The sequence below is a fragment of the Stegodyphus dumicola genome, chromosome 1, assembly GCF_044657685.1.
Source record: "Stegodyphus dumicola isolate Sdum_Otavi_A_Nest chromosome 1, ASM4465768v1".
Taxonomy (NCBI): Eukaryota; Metazoa; Arthropoda; class Arachnida; order Araneae; family Eresidae; genus Stegodyphus; species Stegodyphus dumicola.
Genome location: NC_140768.1, coordinates 291,903,390 through 291,916,031, shown reverse-complemented (window position 1 = coordinate 291,916,031; position 12,642 = coordinate 291,903,390).

The window sequence follows — 12,642 nt, the reverse complement described above, 5'->3', positions numbered from 1 at the left end:
AACACTTACGCAATCAAACAATCACAGACAAAAACACTCACAGAGAGGCTGTTTCTGTCACATAATAAAACTCGCTTCAAACCATAAAACAACATAAATAACTAAGCACCTCAAAGGTTCATTGGGGAATTCCCAAAAGGAAAAGAACCTGCAGAAGGTCACACCAAGGTCGCACGTAATAAGGTATTCTATAGTTAAAAATGCAATAGAAAATAATTATAATCTGACAGCAATATTAATTTTAACTTTGCCACTTAAAGCTCCGGTTAGAGCAGAACAAAATAACTACATCATCAAGTAAAATAAAATACAAGTACAATAAAATACAACTACTACAAGTAAAATAAAATCCTCGGCTCACAAATGATCGTTGAATTGATAAAATTATCTTAAAAACATATAAAATAATTTAAAAGCCTATAATTCAATTAAAATATTTAGACTATGGTCTATGATGTTATGTTATTACAGAGTGACTAAACTGTATATATGTACTGTAAACATATGTTTAAATTAAAAAAAAAACAGACAATACACCATACAATACATACACATGAATAATACATAAAGGAAAAAAAATTTAGACAAAATAATTGAAACTAGTAACTTGTAAGGTATATTTTAATTTTATAACAGATATTTTAAATTTAGATAATCTTTCCGGCTAATCTTTAGAATATGGTAACAGGTAGTTTGGCGACAGTTTGGTAAGGCGTTAAAGGTTACTAGCTAGGACTTTAGCAATAATCCGAGAAGTACACAGTTCGAATCACAGATTATTTTGTCTCAGAGAAATGAGAGATCATGAGACATGTAATGTGACATTTTCCGGAAAATTCAAATGGGGATTTTAGCTAATAAGCACTTAGAAACAATTTCGCTGCTAAAGAGCAGGATCGCCCACTTATTTGTTTGGCACTTTCTACAAGAGTAAGAAGAATTGGATTTTTGTCAATTTTCTTTGACTTTTTAAGTGAAAATAGGTCGATGTGTACGTGCATAAAGTCAAGAGTGTGCGCAATGCCATTTTTGTGCAATTCTGGGATTTTTTTGAAGTGAAAATAGGTCGACGTGTACATGGATACCGTGTATATGCAATTCTTAAAAACGCGGCAAGCAGTAGGCGATTCTACACTTTCTTCCAATTTCGCACCTAATCTTCGTCATGAGTAAGCACTTTTGTTCCATAAAAGTTCTAGCATAAGCGTAATTCGGCTAGCAGATTGTTGGGGAAAATGTTGAGTAAAAAAAAAAAAAAAAAAAAAACTAGCATGTTGCTGTAGCAGGGTTGGTTGCCAAAGTTTCGCCAAAAAATCGCCAAGTTACCATAATGTAAAGATTTATCACCTTTCCTATCAACTCTTGTTTCCCACTTAGAACTTCCTATCAGAATGAGTTTTTAGAATAGCGTTGAATGAGTTAGTATTTGAAGAAGTTTCGGCTTACTTCGTGAGAGAGAGCTGAGAATCCTGAGTAGCGAGTGTTTGCCTTCCGGCTAAGTCTCTCTACTGTGTGTGTGTAATTAGGGCAAAGCCTCGAGGGCTATCTGCCTAAGAGGAGGGATGCCTTCGTGGAGGACTTTCTAAGGGAAACTGGCTCGTATACACGTTACACATGGGGAAAACCACGAAAACGCCCATGCAGCCAGCCCGTTTGCGGGATTCGAACCTCGGACCGAACTACCAGTGTTCAGCGACTTTACCGCTCTGCCGCTGGTGGGGCCTAAGTCTCTCTCTCTCTAGAAGCTCGGCCGTATAATTACGTGCCTTTCGATATTCCCGGTTGGGTTAAATTAAGGGCCAACTACGTTAGATTTGTGTTACGTTAGTTTCTGCTAAGTTACTTAGTTCTAATTTAGTTCGTGTTTCTTATTTTGAGTTCAAGCCCGAGTGGAAGCTTTGTTGTAAGCCCGAAGAAAGGGGCCAACTGCTCTTCTTGTTTTGAGTGAAATGAAGAGTAGTTAACATTTCTGCAGGGTGTCCGCCGATAACATCGCGGCAAAAACATCGCGGACGAAACCATCGCGGAGAAAACAACGCAAGGCGAAAACGTCGTGCTACAAAACATCGTGGGAGAAAACATCGCAAAGAGAAAACATGGCAGTTCTAAAACATCGTGGTACAAAACATCGTCGTCGAAATTAAAGCGGTTCAAAAACTTCGCAGTTTGAAAACATCGTCGTCGAAAATATCGTGGTAAAAAATAAAGTATCTACAAATCATCGCATGACGATAACATCGCAGACATGCTTTTTTTCAGGTTTTAATAATTGTAAATAGATATTCCCATAATGATTTGTGAGCGCAAGGTATAAAGATTTAATAATAAGGTATAAAGATAGTGTGAAAGATAATTTTTACTTTCACACTTTTTATTAACTAATAAATTTTTTGCTGAAAAAGTAAGAAGGAAACTTAAGCATAGAAAATTAAATGCGTTTTATAGATTATACTTTTCACGAAAAATTACCAGTAAAAACTTCATAAAAATGATTTATTAATGGCCTTTGTTAGTTAACTATGCCGGTTTAAAATTCTATTAAGTGCTATAAGTTGCATTAATTTTCTATGCTTAAGTTTCCTTTTTATTTTCTCAGCAAAAATTTATTAATTAATAAAACATATGAAAGTAAAAGTTAGCCTTCTTTCCATCTTCCGCTCACAAGTCATTATGGGAATATCCATTTACAGTTATTAAAGCATGTCTGCGATGTTATCGTCATGCGATGATTTGTAGATACTTTATTTTTTACCACGATATTTTCGACGACGATGTTTTCAAACTGCGAAGTTTTTGAACCGCTTTAATTTCGACGACGATGTTTTGTACCACGATGTTTTAGAACTGCGATGTTTTCTCTTTGCGATGTTTTCTCCCACGATGTTTTGTAGCACGACGTTTTCGCCTTGCGTTGTTTTCTCCGCGACGTTTTCGTCTGCAATGTTTTCGGCTGTAACCTTTCTGCAGTTTACGTCTTAGTTGTTTGAACTTAGCGATCAGTTGTTGACAAAATCAGTTCACTAAGTTCTTCGACATTAACTTTAGACCAAAAAAGTGAGGAATTCTACAAACTGTTTAAGGTAACTTCTTACTTCATATTTGTCTGTAAATAAAAATCTGAACTGCAACTGTGAGCAAAAATTTCACTTATGTGGGGGGAGGGAGAGAAATACACGAAAGAAAAATAAAGCTCCCCACTACAATTTTTGTAAGGTAAACGCTAGATAGGGGAATCACCTATTTATGGGGCCGGTAATGGTGCAGGTATCTTAAATTAAGCTTTTATTCTCAATTTGCAATCTACACCACTTTATGCATTTAAACTTTTACGTTCTCATACTACTGTTTATCCGAAACAAAAAACGAGTCATAAAAAATATGAACAGGGACTGAAAATTTAGAACAGTCCGGAGAAATTCGGGACGTATGGTCACCTTTAATTCTTTATCAAAAATCATCAAGAACAGGACATCCATAATAATATTTCTCAAGCTTACCCACATCATCTTTGTAGACTTGTTTTAAATGTAAGAATTTTCTCGTAACTTTCTGATGTTAAAACTTCGCCAACAACTCCATCTTCCAGTTTGCTTGATTTGAGTTTAATACACTAACAGAATTGAGGATTTCCTTTTTGACATCTTATTTATACTCTGAAGAATAAAATTAATTACCTAGAGATATCATGCAAACTCCAATTATATATTTAAAATACATAATATAAAACAAGACTTAAAGAATGAATTTTATTACTGCTTATTTTATTACTGCCTTTTATGTCAAAACATTTTGTATACAAATAAAACGTTTTTAAATAGTTTTTCATTTATAACACACACCAAAAAAAATATTTCGATTTATTTGTGAATCAGATAACTTTAATGGAATACTAGAATTCGACTTTCGCCTGGGAATTTTTCTCACTTGTGGTTCCAATGTTTCGTGGTAAAATAAGTAGGTAAATTATTAAATAGCTTACCTTGAATTTTTCTAGACCTCAATCAAATACTTACCTGGAAGCACTTGATTTTTGACACGATAGATAAGGATAAAAATATATAAGATTTAGACTTTTATGTGCCCTAGTAGAATTTTTACCTGCTTTCCCAGCAGAATTTTTACATGCATAGTATTACCTGCATTGAATTCTGCATTTTTTTTTAATTTCACATCTGTTACAACAATATCTTATACGCGGATATTGTTGTATTATCTCTAGAAATAATGATAAAATAAGACAAACATATTTTTGAACTTGTTGTTGTTGTCTTCTCCATGAATTTCATGGAAGAATGGTTGCCAGAGTACCAAGAAAGTTGGATTCCTATTTCTACCCCAATTTAGAGGGAGAGCACACGGGGGGGGGGGCAAAGGACTCCCCCCAATTACCAGTTACCAATCCACATGAGAGGACTTTCGGTTCGCCATATATTTAGAGTGCCCCCATGCCGCAAAGACATTATACATTTATCCATGCCTTCCCCGGAATTCAAACCCCAGCCTTCGGTGCCTCTCCTAATTACTATACCGTCTAGTTATACATGCCAACCTTGTCATAAAGAATGCAAGTACAGCTCTCATGTCTATATATCCCTGGACAAAGATTTAAACTTAGCAGTAGGATAAAATGAAAGCTCTTCCTCACACTTTAAGACCAGCCTTAACGTATGCAAGCCCGGCCTGGGCCACTGTAGTGAGACTTGATGGAAAAGCGTGGATGTTTTCAGTCCATCAAGAATTACAGACCACGACCCAGATCGTAGATAATTTCTTGTATCTGGTCTGCAACTAGTAAAACCAGTACTTTAACTATTTGAGCAACTACTAAGACCAGTACTTATTTGAGCGATAAGCAATGTTTTGAGATCACGTAATAGAGTGAAGAGTTCCAATTGGTCTCTTGACCACGGTGATAGTTCAGCACAAAATACGATGAGGGTTTAAGTTCTTGGATGAATAAACTTTACATTATGTACAGTACTATGAAAATCTTTGGTAAAAAGCACCAAGTCCATAGATATTTACAATAAACGTGAGTAATTATAGAAATATGAAATTGAAGTTTGCATGACATAACCGGTGTCAGACAATGGGGTACGGAGAGACTACGACCTATCCATCGAGAACGTCGTAAAATGACTACGAACACCACAACTGAAACTGGTGAACATGCAATTTAGAGACTCAGCTAAGCTGAATAGACTCTGAATATAATATAAGAAGAAAATTGGCCTCTTAGAATTAGAATATGAGTAGGTTTACTTAGTATTGCATTTTTTTGCATCCTATTTTGCGATGTGATTATTACAGGTTGGTACTTGTTAAAATTCGTTTCCAAATGGATCTTCATTTCTCTTCAAGAAACGTATTCAAGTCTCCTTAGATGGTCAAGTCAAGCAAACAAATGCTCCTTAGATGGCGCCACGAGTACTACAGACGAACCTGGCGACTTACTCTCGCCGTTTCGACTACGCTAATTTAAAAAAAAAAAAAAAAAAATTCTTAGGGCTAAATTCCGAACGGTAAATGCTTATCCAGTAATAAGCCCACAGCAACCATGCGCTTATTGTCAGTGTCAATTGCATTTTATTTCCTGGCTTTAATTTTTGTACCCATATTTATTTTGCAAACTGGCATCATTATTTACTGTATATCTTTCATATTTTGGTATTTCATAATAAACAATGGCAAATAGCTACTTTTTTCTTTTTACTCAATTTATGATTACTCATTTCTGGGATCATATTTTATGCTTTTTCGAAATTATCAGATTATTTTCTATAGTTGATCTATATAACCGTTTCCATCTAATATATCTACCGTTTCCATCTAATATATCAAATATTTTTCTTTTCAATAAAACTGAAAAAAAAAAAAAAAAAAAAAAAAAAGGGGGGGGCCGAAACCACAGATGCTGCTACTTAATTTTATTAGCACCAGAGGGGATGTTACTCTTCATGCTCAGTGTATGGTCGTCTTATTTATACACTTTTCAAATAAAATGATGCTGCCGTCAAATGTTTTAAGCATTCATTATTTTTTTTAAATAATATATAGAATATAAAACAAAATTATAACAACACTTTATCAAGAATTTTAAGGAATTCTAATATTAAAACAAATTTAATATTAGATTATTAAAAAAAATTGTGATTTTGCTGTAGAATTTTATGTATCGCAAGCGCTTCATAAGTAAAGTTTAAAAGACAAAAAGTTGTGTAGGTCGTCATATTAAGGAAACTGAATATTCAACAAGGTAAATGGATGGCACGATGTCCGTTGAACACGTGGAGTTATAATTTTTCATTGTGTGGGAGAAGAGAATTATAATAATGAAACAATATACAGGAATGAGTCTAAGAACAGATTCATAAACTGCAAGATCAGTGAGAGCGTAAAAAACCCTCTGTCGCGATGCAAAATCTAAAACCTTTCAGATTTTTAGCCCAGAAAAGCTATTAGTCTCGAAAAGGCATTTTGCGTCGAACACTTTTCAAATTGTTGCCATCAAATATTATCGCCCTTTATTATATATAAAGATATTAAATAATGAAGAATCTACATGAATGTGTGTATGTTGCTCGCGCTGTGAAAAAATAACGATACCTATATTCAAATTTTGAATAACATAGTTTTTGTTTGAAACATTACTTATACAATGAATCTGGAATCATCTCACTGGATTCAGAATATTTCTTACCTCAATGTAAATGGTGTTCTGCTTGCAGAGGTAGACGGAACACTTTGTGTTGCAAACAGAACACCATGTGTATCATGGAATCAATTACTTGAGTTTTCAGTGAACAGTTTGTCTTAAACAGTCAAGGAATGAGCATATTAAAATATTTAACCGATTGGACTGCATGGGTGAATCCCAGATCCATATATGTGATGTCATTTAGTACTCTTCAGTAAAAACCCTATTTTGATTTTTTATCAAAAAACGAATTTCCTTGGATAAATTTTATACGCGGTTTATTTCTAAAATAATTCACATATCCACGTTTTTCTCATCAGATAGGCTAGTTCTAAGGAGGGGGGAGGGAAAGTGAGCCGACATGATAAGACTGAAAGATTTACTTTTGTAAAACTTGAACTTTCTGACGCAGGACTGCAATTTACAGATTTGATGTTGTTGAAATTTCTCTGGATTTAATAAACATCCTTTGTTAGAAACGATCCAGGACAAAGGTGATGAAAAATAGAAAATTGCAATTACCAAGTAATGATCCTAGCTGCTATCAAAGTAGTCCCCTTGGCTGTCTATACACAACTGCCAACATTCCTAGAGGTCTTGGAAACAAGCAGGGAATTCTTCAACTGCGATGCTTGCAAGCTCATTTGTCACAGCCCGTTGGATATCTGCAATAATCTTGATGAAACTTTCCCTTCATTCACCTTTTCACTCTCAGAACCAAGAATAAAATCACAATAATATTTGACGCAAACGTGGGACACGTCTGGCTCTATCCAATAGTTGAGCAGAAATTCTTCCTCTTTCCTCTTTTTGCAAACATTTGTTAGTGAGGGAGGGTCGATTCTTGCATTAAGCTTCCGTTTCCCTAAATCTTCGCGTAAACTCTTATGACACACATCACGATTTAAATTCAGTTCTAATATCATAAGCAGAGTTACACGACGGTCTTCTTGCAATAACTGCCTTACACACTCCACGTTTGCATCGGTATGTGCTATAGAGGGGCGACTAGCTCTGGGGTCGTCTTGCATTGAAACTCTGCCTTCAAGAAACCTTTCGTGCCTCTGAAAACACGACTTTTTCAAAGTTCCTCGCCTGCATGTGCTTGCTTATCATGTTCCACGTTTCACTGTGGGTGCTTCCTGGAACTTAATGTTCACTCTTTGCTCAGAATCGGCATCGATTGTGTCACCTCAACAAATGCGACAACAATCCGAACAGTGTGTTGCTAAGCACAGCCTTGCCCTCTAGTAAGTTTGCGCGGAAACATAGCCAAGGTCATGTCGAGTAAGAATAAATACCCGGTAACATAAAAACAACATTTGTTCCTTTTTAGTACTGCAAACTCAGAAATTAAAAAAAAAAAAAAAAAAAAAGTCCTGGAACTTTTCTGACAGAGGATGTACTACATTGTTCTCAATAGTTCATAATTGTAATACATTCATTTGTTAAAATTTCCAGCAAATATCCAGAAGTATTAAGAATATTAATGAATAACAGTAACGGAGCTAATATCAAGCAAATTAAGCCTAAAACTTACTACCCAATTAACTTGAAAAGCTCTTAAATTGCTTTTTTCCATATCCGTGGCAATTAAACGCTGACGTCGGCTTATTATTCTCAGTGAAGCGGAAATAATAGATAGAAAAATCTTCTTCGGTCGAGGTCATAACGAGAATTTCAACATTGAGACGAGTTTCTTATCTCTGCGGAGAATTCGGGATTAACAGCGAAAAGAAACTTCAGCTCTTTCTTGTGGCTCATTGCGTGAATCAAGAGAAGATAGCAATCTCAATAGAAGTAATGCCAAACATTTGTAAACAAAGAGAAATTATTTTTGACTTGGCTCTTCGCAGATACTTAACCACCATGTAAAAGGAAGATACGCATGCAGTCGTTCTGGTTGCACGTATTAAAAAAAAACATTGTGATGCCAGAAAGTGTTCACATATGCAATGAGCGGCTCTGAACGTTTTAATTCCCAGTAGCTTTGGCCTCTGGATACCTTTTCAGTCCACGAAAGTCACGATAATTTCTTACAGGAATGCTATGGATTCATCTTTCTCAGAGAATGATTTTTCGTTAAAATTGAGTTCTTTGACCACGACGTCCGTACATAGCGGTTGTTCACACAGTTTTGTAGCTATTCTGATTTTTAATAATTTAAATATTAATTTCAAAATACAAACGTGACTGGCATCCAATTGGAATAAGTTTTAATTATCGTCTGCAGCATTAAAGATATTCTTTTCTTTAAAATATCGCTAAAAATAAACAATGGATCGAAGGCTATATTTTTACGCTATCCGAAGAGGAATACTCTTATTCAATTGTTAAAAAAAGATGGGAAAAGCATGGTTTAATATTTCTACACGTAAAATCAGAGACGTAATTAACATGGTAGGAAAGGAAAGTTAAAGTTTGCATCTACAGGCAAATAATGCATACTCGATTAAATCTAAAGTCGCATCTCATGTTTTAAAGGAAAATCCAGGCCCCCAAAGAGCTATTGCAAAATCTTTAAATATCTCTGTAGAAACTGCGAATAAAATTATGAAATCTGATTTAAACTAATAATAATAATAAAAATAAAAAACCATGATGATCGCCGAACGCCGAAACAGGTTTCTTAGCGTAAGACTACGTGTAGATCGCTGTATGAAAATTACTTAGCAGATGAAAAATGGAAATATATAGTTACAATAAATTAAGCTTGGATATACTTAACCGATTGCAATTGAAAAAGATCGGTTTACCATCTAAAAAGTGGAGAAAAAGACTTAACATGTTGGTTCATAGGAAAAAAGGAAAGTTGTTCTAAAGATTTTACGGTTATAACTAGATTCTCTTATAACGGAAAACTTAAAATAAGGAAAACAGAAAAAAATATCAAAATTATTTCGAACTACTATCAGAAATATGTTTTAACATTTAATTTTAAGGAAGAAATTTCATCTCTTTATCCAAACAATCTTCACTGTGTTAAGTTCCATCAGCATAAGGCTCCAAGCAATACCTCTAAAGATACTGCTGTATTTTTTGAAGAAATGAGAAATGAAACCGGACTTGAAGCTTATCATCTTTAAATGCATCCCACCCAAGTGCCCTGATGTATTTCCTATGGATTACTGGGCATTTGTACTTTTAAAACAAGCTCTTCATAAGCGGCATCCTAAAACATTAGATGGACTCTGAAAGAGTATGAAGGAGGAGTGGAATAAAATCAACCTTGATGGTTTTAAGAAAAGGACTTTAATCTTAGAAATCACGACGTAATGATAGTTCAACAAAAGAGTTATCAGATTGAAAATATTAGAAAATAAAATTCTAAGGTTTGTTTATATATAAATCTTTGCAAAATCGTTACAAAAATGTGTGATTACCCCCTGAACTTCGCTAAATAAAAAGAGATCGCAGTTCGTTATATGGCATTGCACCTAGCATTCTTCTGGAGATTCTAACCACTATCCTGGAGTACATAAGAATGCACCATAAAAAAAAAAAAAATGTTTGTAACATATTGATATCAGCGGCTGAGCGATAAAAGTGATCAGTATCAGGAAGAATGAGGCTTTTCCTTATACACAATGTCCATTCAAGCAGTAAAGCTTTTTCATGTTGCAGGTAGTTCGAGTCAGGCAAACGGTAGATTGCCTGGGTGTTCCGTGGCTTTTCGAACATGTAACATGGATACGAACCAATTTCCCTTGAAACGACCTTCAAGGACAACCGCCCCTTTCCGTGTAGTTCTGAATGGAGCCCTTAATAAATAAATTTTTTAAAAAAAATCTGAAAGGTTTCATATTTTAAATTACGTCCAAAATCGCGTTTAACAGTCGTTAAATTACGTCCAAAAGGGCGTTTCGTGTGTTACCTTTATTTATTAAATATCATGTTCTACGTACTCAAAAACATGAAATTCAGTTCAACAGCAATATCGCAAAATAATTTTAAAATGAGCATATCTTTAGAATTTCCGATACACAGTCTCGCGCGCTAGAGATAATTTTTTTTTTTTTTTTTTTTTTCGTACAGTGTTGCTTTTGCTCGCTTTGAAATCGTTTAGTTTTTTAATCAAAAATTCGTTGAAGTGTTAAAAGATATGAAATCGATCATAAAACAAATTTCAAATTCAAATTAGGTCTTCCACATGCTCATATTCTGTGGAACATTACGCTATTCAAATTTTGATGGCTCTAGGTACCGTTGTTTTCTCACAATGCGGAAACATACATACACTCATACAGATTCTTCATTATTTAATTTCTTTAAATATAATACAGGGTGATAATATTGGGTGGCAACAATTCGAAAAGTGATTCGCCGTTTACAGTTTTCAACCCAAAATGCAAAACGAAATTAATAGTCCTTCAGGGCTGATTGCCTCTTTGGATTAAAAAACAAATATTGGTTGAGGAAGTAAAGAATACATTTTGGACTTTTATTCAAGTCATCAGGGAAGTAATCGGACCCCATATTTTGGTTTTGAAACAATTTTTGGGGATTTTGTATTTAAGGGGCTTCATCTTGCTACTATTTATTAGTCTAATTTGTAACTTATTGATACTACTTGAAATATCTTCGGATGCTTAAAATGTAACAAATTTAATAATATTGGTAAGAAATAAGGTGGAATCCTTATGTAAGTCACTGATGTGATGGATTCTACTGCTTGGCACATATTGTCTATGCTGCTCAAAACAATTAGGGGGTATTGTGAGTTCGGTATGAAGTAGCCACATAATTGACAATTTTTTTAACAAAAATGAAATAGAAGAGATTAAAATAAAAAAAATGAAAGCTTTCAAATTTTACATTACGCCAACAAACAAAAATTTGTTTTGTTTACGTTTGTGCGTTACCTTTTTTTATTAACTGTCATGTTCTTCGCACATAAACCACAACATTCAGTTCAACAGCAATATTGCAAAATAATTTTAAAATGAGCATATGTTTAGAATTTCCGATACACAGTCTCGCGCACTAGAGATAGATTTTTTTTTTTTTTTCTTTCTTTTTCTTTTTGTTGTGTTGCCATTGCTCGCTTAGAAATCGTTGAGTTTTTTAATAAAAAATTCGTTTTACAAAGTTTTACAAAATATGAAAATGATAATAAAAGAAATTCCAAATTTTTGTTTCCGGGTGCCTATATTCGGGTGGGAACGTACGTTATTCAAAATTTGATGGCTCTAGGTACCGTTGTTTTTATCAGAATGCGAGAAACAGGCATATATTTATGCAGATTCTTCATTATTTAATTTCTTTATATACAATACAGGGCTGTAATATTTTGTGACAACAATTTGAAGAGTGAAACGACATTTCAAAGCAAAATGCCAAAACAAAATTAATAGTACCTTTGGGCAATCAGCCCCTTTGGACTAATTATAACCTTTACAAAGTTAGGAATATACAAATTTCGTCTGTGAGTCGAAAAGGGAGGAAAACTTTTCTTCTGTAGGAAGAGATTAAAAACAATTGACAGCCATTAAAAGTTTTGTAACAATGAATACGATGTTTTAGCAAGATGACTTATCTGAATCAGTAGCCTGGATGACCATCGTCGTTATAGGCAAGTCGAACGTTATCCGTTGTAGCGGAAACGATAGGTGTTTCTAAAATTGTCATTTCCAGAGTATAGAATCGTTGGGAAACTGAAAACGTTCACCGAAAATCAGGACAGTGTTTAGTTTCAGGACCTGTACAGATATCAGGTCTTTAAGTAATCAGAAAGTGAGAAAAATCCGCTATTCGCTGGATTTCGAATTTCAACTGCTAGATGGACATGCTATCAGTTACACTACCACAGAATTCATGATGGAATGATATAATTCCATGTAAAGTGTTAAGGTGGTTTAATATGCGTAGGACACTAGAATTAACGAAGTGTAACTTAAAAGACAATTACGTTTTAACATTTCAAATATTTTTAACAAACTTGCATA